This window comes from Lissotriton helveticus, chromosome 3_2 (assembly GCF_964261635.1).
Source record: "Lissotriton helveticus chromosome 3_2, aLisHel1.1, whole genome shotgun sequence".
NCBI lineage: Eukaryota > Metazoa > Chordata > Amphibia > Caudata > Salamandridae > Lissotriton > Lissotriton helveticus.
In genome coordinates, this window is record NC_136062.1 from 282952620 (window position 1) to 282965192 (window position 12573).

General features: G+C 44.0%; 1 protein-coding gene across 4 annotated transcripts in view; it reads left to right on the forward strand.

Moving 5' to 3' along the window:
• Window positions 1-4084: 4084 nt before the first annotated feature.
• TMEM266 (transmembrane protein 266) overlaps window positions 4085-12573 on the forward strand; it is a 795378-nt gene continuing 786889 nt past the window's right edge. For all 4 annotated transcript variants that reach the window (XM_078685229.1, XM_078685230.1, XM_078685231.1 and 1 more), the window contains exons 1-3: window positions 4085-4280; window positions 7334-7774; window positions 8194-8271. The gene's annotated coding sequence lies outside the window, so the exon portion shown is untranslated. The remainder of the gene's footprint in view (window positions 4281-7333; window positions 7775-8193; window positions 8272-12573) is intronic.

Genomic DNA, 12573 nt, shown 5'->3' on the forward strand with positions numbered 1-12573 from the left:
ACCGCAGGCTATACGAGGCCCGAGCCCCAACCCTGTCCTTTACGTACCTGATGGACATGGAGGGTGGCCACCTTCCGTGTGTGGATGCCGCTGTTCAGGTCGATCTGGACCGTCCCATTTCCTGTGAGGAAATTGGAGAAGCAATTGCCCTTGTCTCATCCGGCAAGACACCGGTCCCAGATGGCCTTCCTCAAGAATACTATGCTCACTACCGGGACCTTCTCATCCCCCACCTAGATGCACTGTTTCGCGAAGCTGTGGAGAAAGGCTCCTTTCCTCAGGAAACGGACATAGCCACTATTGTGCTCCTTCTGAAATCCCAGCCCCCCTCACCACAGTGTGCAGATTACCACCCCATCTCCCTCATCAACACCGAGGTCAAACTGTTTGCCACCCTCCTTGCCCAGCGACTCAAACCTCACCTGTCTACGTTGGTCCATCCCGATCAATGTGGGTTTATGCCCTCTCGTGGCACCCGACACTGTCTTCGCAGACTGCACTCCGCCTTGGCCCATCGCCACCTCCTCACCCCATACCTTGCGCTTCTGCTGGTAGACTTTGAGAAGGCCTTCGACTCGGTGGACTGGGGCTTCCTTTAAGACGTTCTTGACACAATGGGACTTGGTCCCCGCTTTCGGTCCACGGTCAAGGTTCTATACGCCCTCTCGAGGGCTCGTGCTCTAGTAAACCAAGTCCTGTCGGAGCCCTTCTCTGTCTGTAGAGTGATGAGGCAGGGTTGTCCCCTTTCCCCTCTGCTTTTTGCCTTAGTGATGGAGCCCTTGATGCGGTCTTGTGATCAGATGCGGGTATGGGAATGGCCCAGCGCTGAACCAGATAAAATCGCCCTCTACACAGACGACATCCTCATCTACTTAGCAGATCCTGCACAGTCTGGCCCCGACTGTCTTCGTATCTTGCAATCCTTCTAACAGGCCTCGGGCCACCGTTTGAATCCCAACAAATCGGTCCTGGTTCCCCTCCACCTCTCCCGGGACTGCTTTGACTGGCAATCCGAAATACCGCTACGTCGTCAATCATTCAAGTACCTGGGGATCTGGGTGACCTTGCTGCCTGAACTCAGCTGGGCCCTCAATGTCACTCCACTGGTGAGGCGGGCCGAGGTGGACCTCCAGCGGTGGCAGTCGTTGCCCCTCAAACCCATGGCGAGGGTGGCCCTTTTTAAGATGATAGTGCTTCCCCGCTTCCTGTACATACATTAGAACACCCTCATGTGCTTTCCCAGGGCCTGGTTCCATGAGCTCGACGGCTTGGCCAGCAGGTTCTTATGGGGGAAGGGTAGGTCCAGGGTGGCACTCAGTACTTGCAGGATCCCCTCGTTTGACGGGGGTTTGGGGATGACTCACCTTTATCTATATTATTTAGCCACGCAACTTCTTTCTATACATGACTGGTTCAACGGGGTGGCCCGATCCGGCCTATAGGCTCAAACTAGGGGAGCTGGGCCTCGCCAGAATCCAATCCTTTCTATATGGGACCCCGATTCCTTCCCGTCTTCCGGAGGTGACATGCTCAGTGTTACTGGCCTGGGCACACCAACTGTACACACACACTGACACACTTGGGACCTGGCTCATAGAAGTGACCGGGCTTCGGGGCTTTGAAGCTTGGGACCTCATGGTTATCACACAGATGGGAGACGTTTGGGTGGGGGACCATATGCGCTCCTTTGAAGATCTCCAAACCAGGTACTCGCTGCACCACTCACAATTCTTTCACTACCTCCAGCTACGGCATGCCCTACGCTCATACCTCACAACAGGTACGCGGTTGCCAGATCATAGCCCGCCTAAAGCCCAGATTATGTTTGGGGACCTGGGGAAAGCTGGCATTTCCCGCATTTACCGTACACTGATTAACAACACCCCGACTTCCTTGGACCGACTGCGGGCACAATGGGAGGACTGGGTGGGCCCCTTGGAAGAAGAAGTCTTGCGTGACGCCCTTATGGCCCCAGAACGGTCAACGTCTCCGCTAGGCTGCGCTTGGTGCAGCTCTATTACCTAAATGCAGCATATCTCACCCCTGTACGCCTTCATCGCGTGGGGCTTAGTCCGTCCTCAGCCTGTACTAGGTGCGGCTATGACCCCGATGACTTCCTTCACATGGTTTGGGCCTGCCTCCACCTGGGGGGATTTTGGGAGGGCATCGAAGAAGAACTCTCTGAGGTTCTAGGGTGGGGGGGTTCTACACAACCCTAAGCACACAATCCTGGGCATCACTGATGGGCTGGACCGGTCACGCAACGAAAAACTGTTCTTCACTACAGCTATGGTGGTAGCTAAAAGAGACATCGCGACCTCCAGGAAATGCCCTGAACCCCCAAGTGGAGGGCGTTGGTGGAATGGGGTGGATTGGTACGCCACACAGGAGAAAGTTATGTACGGGGCACGTGGTAGCCCTAAGAAATACTGCAGAATTTGGGGGAAGTGGATGGGGAGGGGGGGATCTAATCATGAGGGGTTTGGCTGTTTTCATCTAATTTTTGCTTTATTAATGTCTGTACATTGGGTAATGAGAACTTGTGAATGTAATCCTCGATTATTGGAATACAGTGCTGATTGGCTGGTGCGGATGAGATAGCAAAGGTCCAAGGATTTCAAGGCTTTAGACAACACTTCAATAAGTGTGATTAGTTAGCGGATGGAGACACACTCGAAGCTCTGGACCTCTTGGGCTTCAAGGTTAAGGAAACAGTTTTAAGAAGTTGTGAGTGTGATCTCCACGTAGGATTGAATTTATTTGCCAGGATTAATATCCGTTTTTTCAGCTCGTGATATGAAGGACAAGAATCTTTCTGTTTGTAGAAAAATTACTTTATTTTAATTCATACGATGAGGACAGCCGACACGTGTTTCGCCCCCTCTTGGCGATTTTGCGCCGGGGCTTTCTCAAGGCTAGATGAGTTAATTCACGTCGAAAATTCCTGTTACAGAAGTATGTGCGTTATCCGTGGTATAAAATTACAATTCTTCAGTGATAAAACATTTCTTTTTAGGCTAATGCCTACAGTCCTAAGGTCCTCCCAGCATGGCGATTCCTCGTTCGTGTCCTGTCCTCATCGTATGAATTAAAATAAAGTAATTTTTCTACAAACAGAAAGATTCTTGTCCTTCATATCACGAGCTGAAAAAACGGATATTAATCCTGGCAAATAAATTCAATCCTACGTGGAGATCACACTCACAACTTCTTAAAACTGATTGGCTGGTGCATTCCTTCAGTAAACTGAATAAATGTGTTTATCAATTTTAAAAAATTTTATTTAGATATTTACTGGCTATGAATGATTAGATGGCCCTGGGTGAAGCTCATCCCTACTGGCGTCAAATAGGGTAGATAACAGGCTAGGTAGTGGGCACGATATGATGTTCCACTTGTGTAGCATTTTAGGAATGGCTCGGGGAATGGTTTAAGACTATTTCTATGGTCTTACATGGCAAAAATGTAGAAAAATGTCTGAAATGTATCTCACTACATGGACGTGAGTGTCTTGTTCTATTTATGACAAAGTGTTTACCATGTCACACATAAACATGCTGAAAACATGTGAATATCACACATAAACTACAAACTTGGCAGCTATGACATTGTTGCACTTTCCCCACACCGATGAAGACAGTGCAGATTTCGATTCAGATATGGCATTGGAAAACTTGACTGCTCTGCATATTTACTCATTAGACAGTCTTACAGAATACACCACTTGTGTCTTACCTACTTCTAAGATGACAATTCATAGCTCAGTATAAAAAAATACATTCTGTAAAGAACCAGTCTTTCGCACACGTGTGCATGTCGCGCCAATGAAGCATTATTTAATTGTACTGTAACTGCAGCACGTCTCCCGTTAACGGCGGAGAGACAGACATAACAAAATAATTTGTCGACTCTACTAAACACAGCCGCCTATTCAGCAAGCGGTGCAGTTGGCACGCGACGAGCCTGGGGAGAAGAGCGCGCTGAGCGCGTGACCGCTGATGCGCTGAAGCGCCCCCCTCGCTCTGGCTCAACCATCGGCGCTGTCAGCCGCGGTGAGCCACCCGGGCTTTGTCTGTGCTACAATCGCGTCACGTCCTGCATCTCCTCCATCCCGCACTCCAGCTGCTTTTCTCCGGGGCTTCGGGCCCAGCCTGTGCCACCTCCGTAGGGTCCTCGCGTGCGCTGCAGGTCTCGGGTTTACCTCCTGCCTGGCCTGACCGTCTCTGCGCCAGCACTGTCCACCGATGGCCTGCGCCAGCGGCCTGGAGGCTCGGAGTGAGGTGAGTGTGGCTCCCCTGCTCGGGGGCATGTCTGCCGTTGTGCGGGGGCGGGGCTGCGCGGTCCCTGTGGTTCCGCACCCTCTGTTCCGCGGGACTCTCCGCTCCCTCCTTGACCCGTGTGTCCGCAGCTGAGCTGAATTACCTCACACATCAGTAGTTAAAGGCCCTGTTTCCGAGTTTGTCTAGTCTGGCTTTTCTAAGAAGATTGTGAGATTTTGCTAGCTATCCGTTTACCTGCGGTAGCTCTCCTGCGTACGTTTCAGTCTATTACATTTGAAGTTTTGCTTAGCTGAATGAATATATGTACACTAAAATTGAAATGTGTATTTTCTTAGACCTCATAAGCTAATGTTTGGACAAAGTAGTTGACTTTTCAAAATATATTTTAAGTTGGTATTTAAGCGATAAAGCGTGTAACAGTGGTGGAGATTATTAGTAATATTATTATATTGGTGCCAGAGGCTATGCGGCTAAGGCTGCTATGCACTAACCATGTAAAGGAATTCCAGATTGACAAAGCCCCCCCCCCTTGTTATTTTATTTAGCATTGCTTCTTCCAACCCTGTCTGACACAAAGATGTGATCACTGCTAGCAACCCTGCACTTAGTTGACCACTGATGGTAATCTTGTATAGGATGCCACTAATGTTATCTTATTTTCTTTTATAATTTTACAACTCTAATAATATTAGTAGGTCGGGATGATTTTCATTGCATATAAGTTGTTCTTATTACAGAAAAGGTTGGAGACCCATTGGTCAAACTGCTGTTTATCTACCTTCATATTAACGATACCTCAGGGTACGTTATTTATCGAATGCAATAAATAGCGTCTATTCTAAGTTATTGGGGAATAACAGGCAGATTTTGGAACTTAGCGCACCAAAATCTGCATGGTACAGTAAATAGTGTACACTTTTCCCCTGTTCACTTTAGACTGGTATGACCTGTTGAGATTTAACAAAGTGTGAGGTTTTTAACGTACCCAGTAATTACTGGGGAACTGATTATGAGTTGGTGGTTGTTTTCTGACCAATACATACCCCTGCTCAAACAGGGGTTTCTGATTACGAGTTTGGTTGTATTTAACGCATCAGATCATTATCAGATGTGTTAAATAACACAACCTTCGTTAAATCTGAAATTTAGCAGAAAAGGTATATATGGTATGTACTTTATCACAGGGATTTTGGTGCATTAAGCACCAACATCTGCATGTTATTCTCCAAAAACTGGTAATAGGTTCCATTTATTGCACCAAATATATCATTAGGGCTCCCGGTTTTATGGTATTTATTTTTTTATCCTTTCCATCTGTATCAATATTTATTTTTGGGACATTTTATCTGTATTTATACGTATTTTTGTGTATATATATTTTAAGGTGGAAAAACACACACTCATACTTTGGTGTCTGTTGTGATTTAGCAATTTAAGCTGCCAAATATAACAACAATACATCCACTACATTTTAGCATTATACCACTAATGTATGTTGACATATGCCACTATTTAAAGAAATTTCATCCTGTTTTTTAATTTCCCATGCTGTCCATCTGCTCAGCTGTTAGGCTACAATTCATGAAAGACAGCACGGAGGGTCTCTTAAAAGAAGCACACATTTCTGTATTTATCCACTTTAAAAACTAAATGCAGACAGAAAACACATTTTTTCATGTCTGTATTTATCTGTAAAAATGGAAAACAGGGATCCTTATAAATAATGCACCCTGGGGTATTATTATTTGAGGTGTGATATATAGCACCTTGTCCATGATCCACTTGTAATCCGGCTTGGATGCCTTAAATAACACTCAACTCAGACTTGCAACCCACCCACAAACAGGAGTTTGCACAGAGGTTGGACAGGGGTTGGAAAAGCCCGACCCATTCTTAATCAGGTGCCATAGTAGGAATTGGCTGCTCCTAGTTTATAGTTTTGAGAAGGCAAGACTAATATGGACCGATATTAGCTGCCTGATTGTGTTTACTGCATTTCTAAGCTCTGGACATAGGCACCTGCCTCCTAATAATAAGAAGCAGCTGTTTTTATTTTTTTGGAAAAGTCCTTTGTGCAATTAAATACTTGTCTTCGATAAATCATTTTTGGGCAGTTTTAAATATTTTTATATTCAATCAATTTGTGTCGAATCTGCTATGATTCGAACAAAGATTCCCGTGCCGGAAATTTCTGGTTTCATCAGGATTGCCCATGTAAGACACCAATGTTTGTATCTTAGTATAACTGCTTTTTTTTGTGTGATATGGTGGGTGTGGGTGTTAGAAATGTTAAACTTCTTAACGCCTGCAAGTCCATCCTAAAAAAATGTTAGCTTTGATTTGAACCAGTTCATAATATTCTATACTACCACAAGAAATATGGGGGTTGTGTGCTTTTGAACACTTGACTTTCGATCGCTGCATGCAAGGCATCCTGGGCAAACACTCTCTTGCTCTCAGTGTTGTGTGGGAGTGGGTGGGGGTTTGTCCTCTCGAGGAAGATTCAAACTAATTGTCCTCCTGCTCACTGAGACTCGTAGGAAGCGAGGGGCTGATAGAGGGAAGGGTTGGGAGTGGTTCTATGCATCACATTGACGAAACAAAAAGCCCTCTCCTTACTCTGTTCCACTTAAATGTTGAGCGTAGGAATGCATCAGACAGTTAGATGAAATAATTATCCCCTAATTTTCATCCAATGTTATAATGTTGTTGATTTTATTTTACAACTTTGACAAATTAAGAACTATGATAATGTCACTCATTTTCATCTCATGAACTTGTGGGTTGTACATATTTATTGTAAGGTATTCTAGCTGGCATACAAATCCACAAAAGAAGGACATTAACAGTAACCTGACGGTCTGATCTACAACTCGTAGCATGTTGTTGTTAAAAGGCACTTGTTTAACTCGCATCCCATCATTTCATTACAGTGTATGCTGTAATGAAATGTGCATTAGCACGAGAGAAAATTATTGTGATCGAGAATGTTGTAAAATTAGGCGTGAATATTTTGATCTAATCCCTAGCACTGCTGTTTTGTTTATTGATAGGTTTCGCCTATGTGTCCATACAATAGAGCCTTCAACCAACAGCATTGCTGTCTTCATGCCAAGCAACCCCTCAGAGGAGATCAACTGCACCATTATCAACCAGCTGTACTATTCTCAAACAGCAACTGAGGCACCTTTGCCAACTGCCAGTGAAGCCAAACTGGAGCTCTGTGTCTCTTCATACTGTCCACACTCAATTTTAGCTAAAGCTGATGTTGCAACAGCAAGCCAGCTGGGACTGGGCAGTGGTTATGGCTTCAGATACAATGGTAATGGAATCTTGGACTCATGCGGAATATTTGTGATCCAGGTCTGAGATTGAAGGAACAAATTGTCTTCTCTCTTTTCCTATGAATTCAATGGTTATGAATTCATTCACACCCCTTCCAGCATTAAGCAGTGGCAACAGCGAAACTGTTCGGATTCCAGGGAGGTGCAGAGGTGAGCGTTTGCCAGCATTTGAATTCCCTTGTTTCCCCTTTCCTGTGGAAAACGTGCCGCTTGCAACAATCGATTCACTGTGAGTTGCAGGTATTTGTTTAACCACTATAGTGGGTCTTTGTAAGCCATGTACCCTTTCTCTATTTTGATGGCGTTAAAATAGATTATAATTTAGCTGGTAATTAAAACTTCCATCATTTGGACCAAGTTTGTGTACAGTTTGGTACATTTTGTACATATGATAAGCTAGAATACATGCCTATGTTTGTTTTTTGTTTCACCTTTTTCAAACAGTTTGAGCAGATAAGTCTTGATAGCTCTTATTAATTATTAGATATTAGTTCATTTTGTCAATTCACAGCAGTGGCGTAGCTGAAAATGGCCATTGATTAACCTACTATAGGATATTTTCTACCTAGGTTGCCAAAGAAGCCATAGAGAAACCTGCTGGACAGGCCATAGCACCAACTTGCAAGGAATCAGAATTTCAGCTTAAGGTGAGACTCACTGCAAAATGGTATCTGCTTCTTGTAGTCCACTAAGTGGTATATTGCTAATGAAGCAGCATAATTTATGTTCTGCACACACGTCACACTTCTGCTTTACTGTTGAATCGCATTGAATTATGCTGGGGGCATTCTCTGTGTAGACTTCCAAGAGTATAGACACACGGCAAAGATTTCAGTTTTTAAAACTGATGGTGTTTGGTCGTGTACTAAATAGGTATTTCTTGTTAATATCTTACTTTATGGGATAATGCATAAATCCATGTTTGGGACCACCTTTTGTATGTGTTAACCCAAATGTAGTTAAGACTTCATGGGGCAAGATCAGAGAGATACGAACAAGTGATAGATGGAATGCTTGAATTGACATTAGACCAAAATAATTGCACAGAGACGCATTTAAGTCTGTCATTTTTTTGCGTACTGTGCTCCTACAGCAAGGGGCTTTTTGCCAAATTTGAGTCAGTCATTTTTGTAGGTCTCACGCTGCATAAGAGGACCTTTAGCCGTCGCACTGCTCATTTAGAAGCACACACTTGAGCTTGTGGCGGCATCCACCTTGCGGGAGCAAACAGGGGCACGCCACAAGTACGAGTGCAGTGCTTGAAAATGAGCAGACTGCGCGCGCACGAACGGTCACTCGCGGGCTCGCCTCCTGCTCCCTACCTCATCTCCCTCTCTTTTCTCGCCCACACATCCCGACCACTCACTCACTCACTCGCACCGCCCACTCCGTCTCCTTTTTGACGACCGCTTGTTCTTAATTTAGCTGACCAGTGCCAGGTCCTCTTGTGCACACCCACGGCAGTTAGACTGAGTCATTATTTTATTTTACAGTATATACACTAAGTAAGTTAGGCCTTTGTTCCCCTTCTCTGCATCCACTTTATCTCGGACAGGGCCCCTGTCACAGTGGTCCTGAAGGAGGTGCCTCTGGGGAGCTTAATTTTTTTTAAGTTAAAAAGGTAGAAGATGCATAATGAAAGAAGAGCGTGTGATGCATAAACCGACCTATTGCTGTAAAGCACACTACTCAAAAAGTCTCTTGGGTAAATACATAAAATATTCAACTGTTATCGACTGCAGTATATAGTGCAACAACCACTTTTATTAAAGTCGGGGTTCTATGGCCCCAATCTACGACGGCACTTCTATGATATCATTGGACATTGCAAATGCCAATTCACTCCTTCACGGTTTTAGGACTTGTACCATATTTTTGGCTCTGCATTTGCTTTTTTAAATGCTAAGCATTACCATGTCCTGTTGTATGCACATATTTGTATACTAACGTTTCTGTAGACGTGTAATTGCAGTTTTGAATCTCATCAGGTACAACTTACTCCCTCTTCCTTCATGGCTCGATAACACGAGTATCAGGGAGTTTGTTCTTGTAAACATGTTCTCCATAATAAATGTTTGCTCTTATGAATTAATTTCTAATGGGTTCATCCACAAGCTGGATATGGAACCTTTTTTTTATTCCTTTTCAGGAAAAAACATACCTTTATTATTTACACTTATGCATGGGTATATTGGTGGGCACGTTTTGCTAAAAAGAGCCATATTAAAAAGCTATCTGACAACGCTTGTCTTTAATTTGCGTTTCTGCCTTTTTAGTAAAGCAACATGAAAATATAGCAGGCATTCGTCCGCAAGATTAGAGAACAAACACTGTCAACGTTTGGCTTCTGGCTGGCCCTTGCTATTCTACAGGTCACAGCAGCTCTGAAACAGCTCAGTTTGGAGTCCCATGATTGCATACACCTCTTTATTTACCACTGTCCAACAAAGAAACCTTTCTCTTTGTTCTTTGTTTATGAATTCTGTAACCAGGCCAGTGATAGAGAGCTACGATTACAAGTACATTGGATTTATTTATTCTTTCTTTCTTTCTTGAATTCAGCAGAAAAATAATCTGTAGGCGAGAAACCGGTCATAAGAGTTTAAGAATGAGAGGTTGGCGAGCATTATTGAGGTTCCTTTTAGCCAACAGACTTGCACTGCAATCCACTTGACATCATCTTGCTGTCCAGTACACTCACTCATCACCTGCCAGTAGCCAATCTCCCTCTGACGATGCCATCATATATATGTCATTCTTCATCCCACCCACCCTACAGCTCCCACTCAATCTCTCAATAAGATGCACAGTAACCTCTCATAAATGCTGAAAAGCCACATCTGTAGAAGAATTCAACAACGCTCTGAGGACATTATTTGGCTTATACTTTCTTTTTTGTTCTTTCACCCTAGCAGCCCCTCACTCTCAGCTATGTATCATCCCACCAATTTTGGCTTTAAAAATAAAAATGCATGCAGTGCTTCTTCACAAGCAGAGGACAACCCCAGCCAATGAAAAGCATTGGCATAGCCAATAGATCTCGCCTTTGGGATCTTATAAGTGTTTAGTTATCCAGCACAATATCCTTTGTGCAACAGCATCAACTGTTGCATGGCTAAACACTTATAAGGTCCCAAAGGCAAGACCTATTGGCTATGCAAATGCTTGTTTTTGTGCTCACTGGGCTACTACAGACCGGAAATGTATGCAAATCAACCATGGTTCTGCTGCAGTAGGAAGAGTATAGACTGTACTGACAGGCCTTACTCCATCAGAATGGAAGCAAAGATTCCCCATTTTGTAAACAGATACAACATAGACAGATAGTGAGAAAATCCCAACTCTTATCCATGGCGAGGAAGGTGATTGATGTTCAGCTGCCCTGAGACCGCTCCTCTGTGCTTTGTGGCTCACGAAACAAACTAAGGATACCAAACACTACCTGAAGCTAGTTGATCTGCTGTTGGTTCTCTTTAAGCGATTAATTGCCATACCTTGGACGGCCCCTATCTGCCCACGATCGAGTGATGGATTCGGGTGACTCATAAATGGACTCTGGCAGAAGCGGACGCCATGATTGAAGATTACGAGGTGGTGGCGGAACTGCTACAATGTGGGACACCTATGTTTTTGAGTTGTTAGATAGATTGCACCCCCCATGCTCCCTCTGCCAAACCAGGTCATAATTCTTCCCGTGGTGAACTGGGCAGCTGGCCAGATGTACCTCTATGTGTTATAGTTGCTTACACACACTTGCTCACTGGGCCCCCCCTTGAATTCACCCCTAGCCTGTATTCTCCATAGTTCTAGTATCCTCCTGTTGCCCTAGCCTGTATTCTCCATAGTTCTAGTATCCTCCTGTTCCCATGTTACCGCACTTCAACGTAGCTGCAAGTGGCATTGTCAGGCAGAGTGTTTCACAAGTTACTGTTTGCTTCTTTTTACTTTGTGATATACACATTGGCTAATTCTCTGCATGACAGGGCGCATTATGTTGCTTTGGGTTGACATCCTATTCCTTTTTCTCTCATGTCATGTATGATCTGTTAACAGAATATTTTTAATGTTGAAATGCTGGGAGGTGTCTGTCTATCCACCTTATGAACATGTTGATTGTGGTATCCAATACAATTTGTGGTGACTCTTAATTAATGCCAATAATGAAATTTGAAGCAACAAAAGGATAATGAGAGAATGCTTCACCCACTGCAAAGTAAAACAGTACATTGTCATAAGTATTTTTGTTGTGGTCTACATAAACAAGACAAAATCAAGGAGACTGCAGCACACAAAGATTGAAATCTGTGATCAGCCTTGCTGTAGCAGACAAACGCCTCCACTGACAACTCGTTTTACATATGTTTGGAAAGGGACTCCTAATTTGTCATTTTTTCTGACCAGGGCTTGCACAATGGCTCTGGCATTTTCCAGCAGTAAATGTTGCAAACATGAGGCCACTGAATTGACAGTGCAGTGGGATAAATAATCTTTCATGTCTGGGTTATTGTTAAATGGCTATTAAAAACAGCTGTGAAATTAGTTTTCCTATGTTTGTTTTAAGGAGTATAAATGGGCATCATCACAAGCAAGTCTGCCACCTTTGTATCATATGGAACCTGAATGCAATTATTATCTATTTTGTGTTCCCGGACTTCCTTCCAGAACACCTCTATTGCCTTGCAGGTCCATCACATATGAGCTATAGGGCCTGGGTGATGGCAGCCCCCCGCCCCCAATGTGTCAATACTAGCAGACATGGCCTTCAGTTTCAATGGAAACCTATGCTTTAAACATTCTCTTTGTATTACGAACAGATGATGTTGCTATCCTAACCCACATCTTGAGACCTGAATTTTTTTAATGCACTTTTTATTTGTTTTTTTTTTAAACATACAAACAGAAAAACTGAATGCTCCTGTACAGTCGCTACACAGTGGAGATAAACTGCC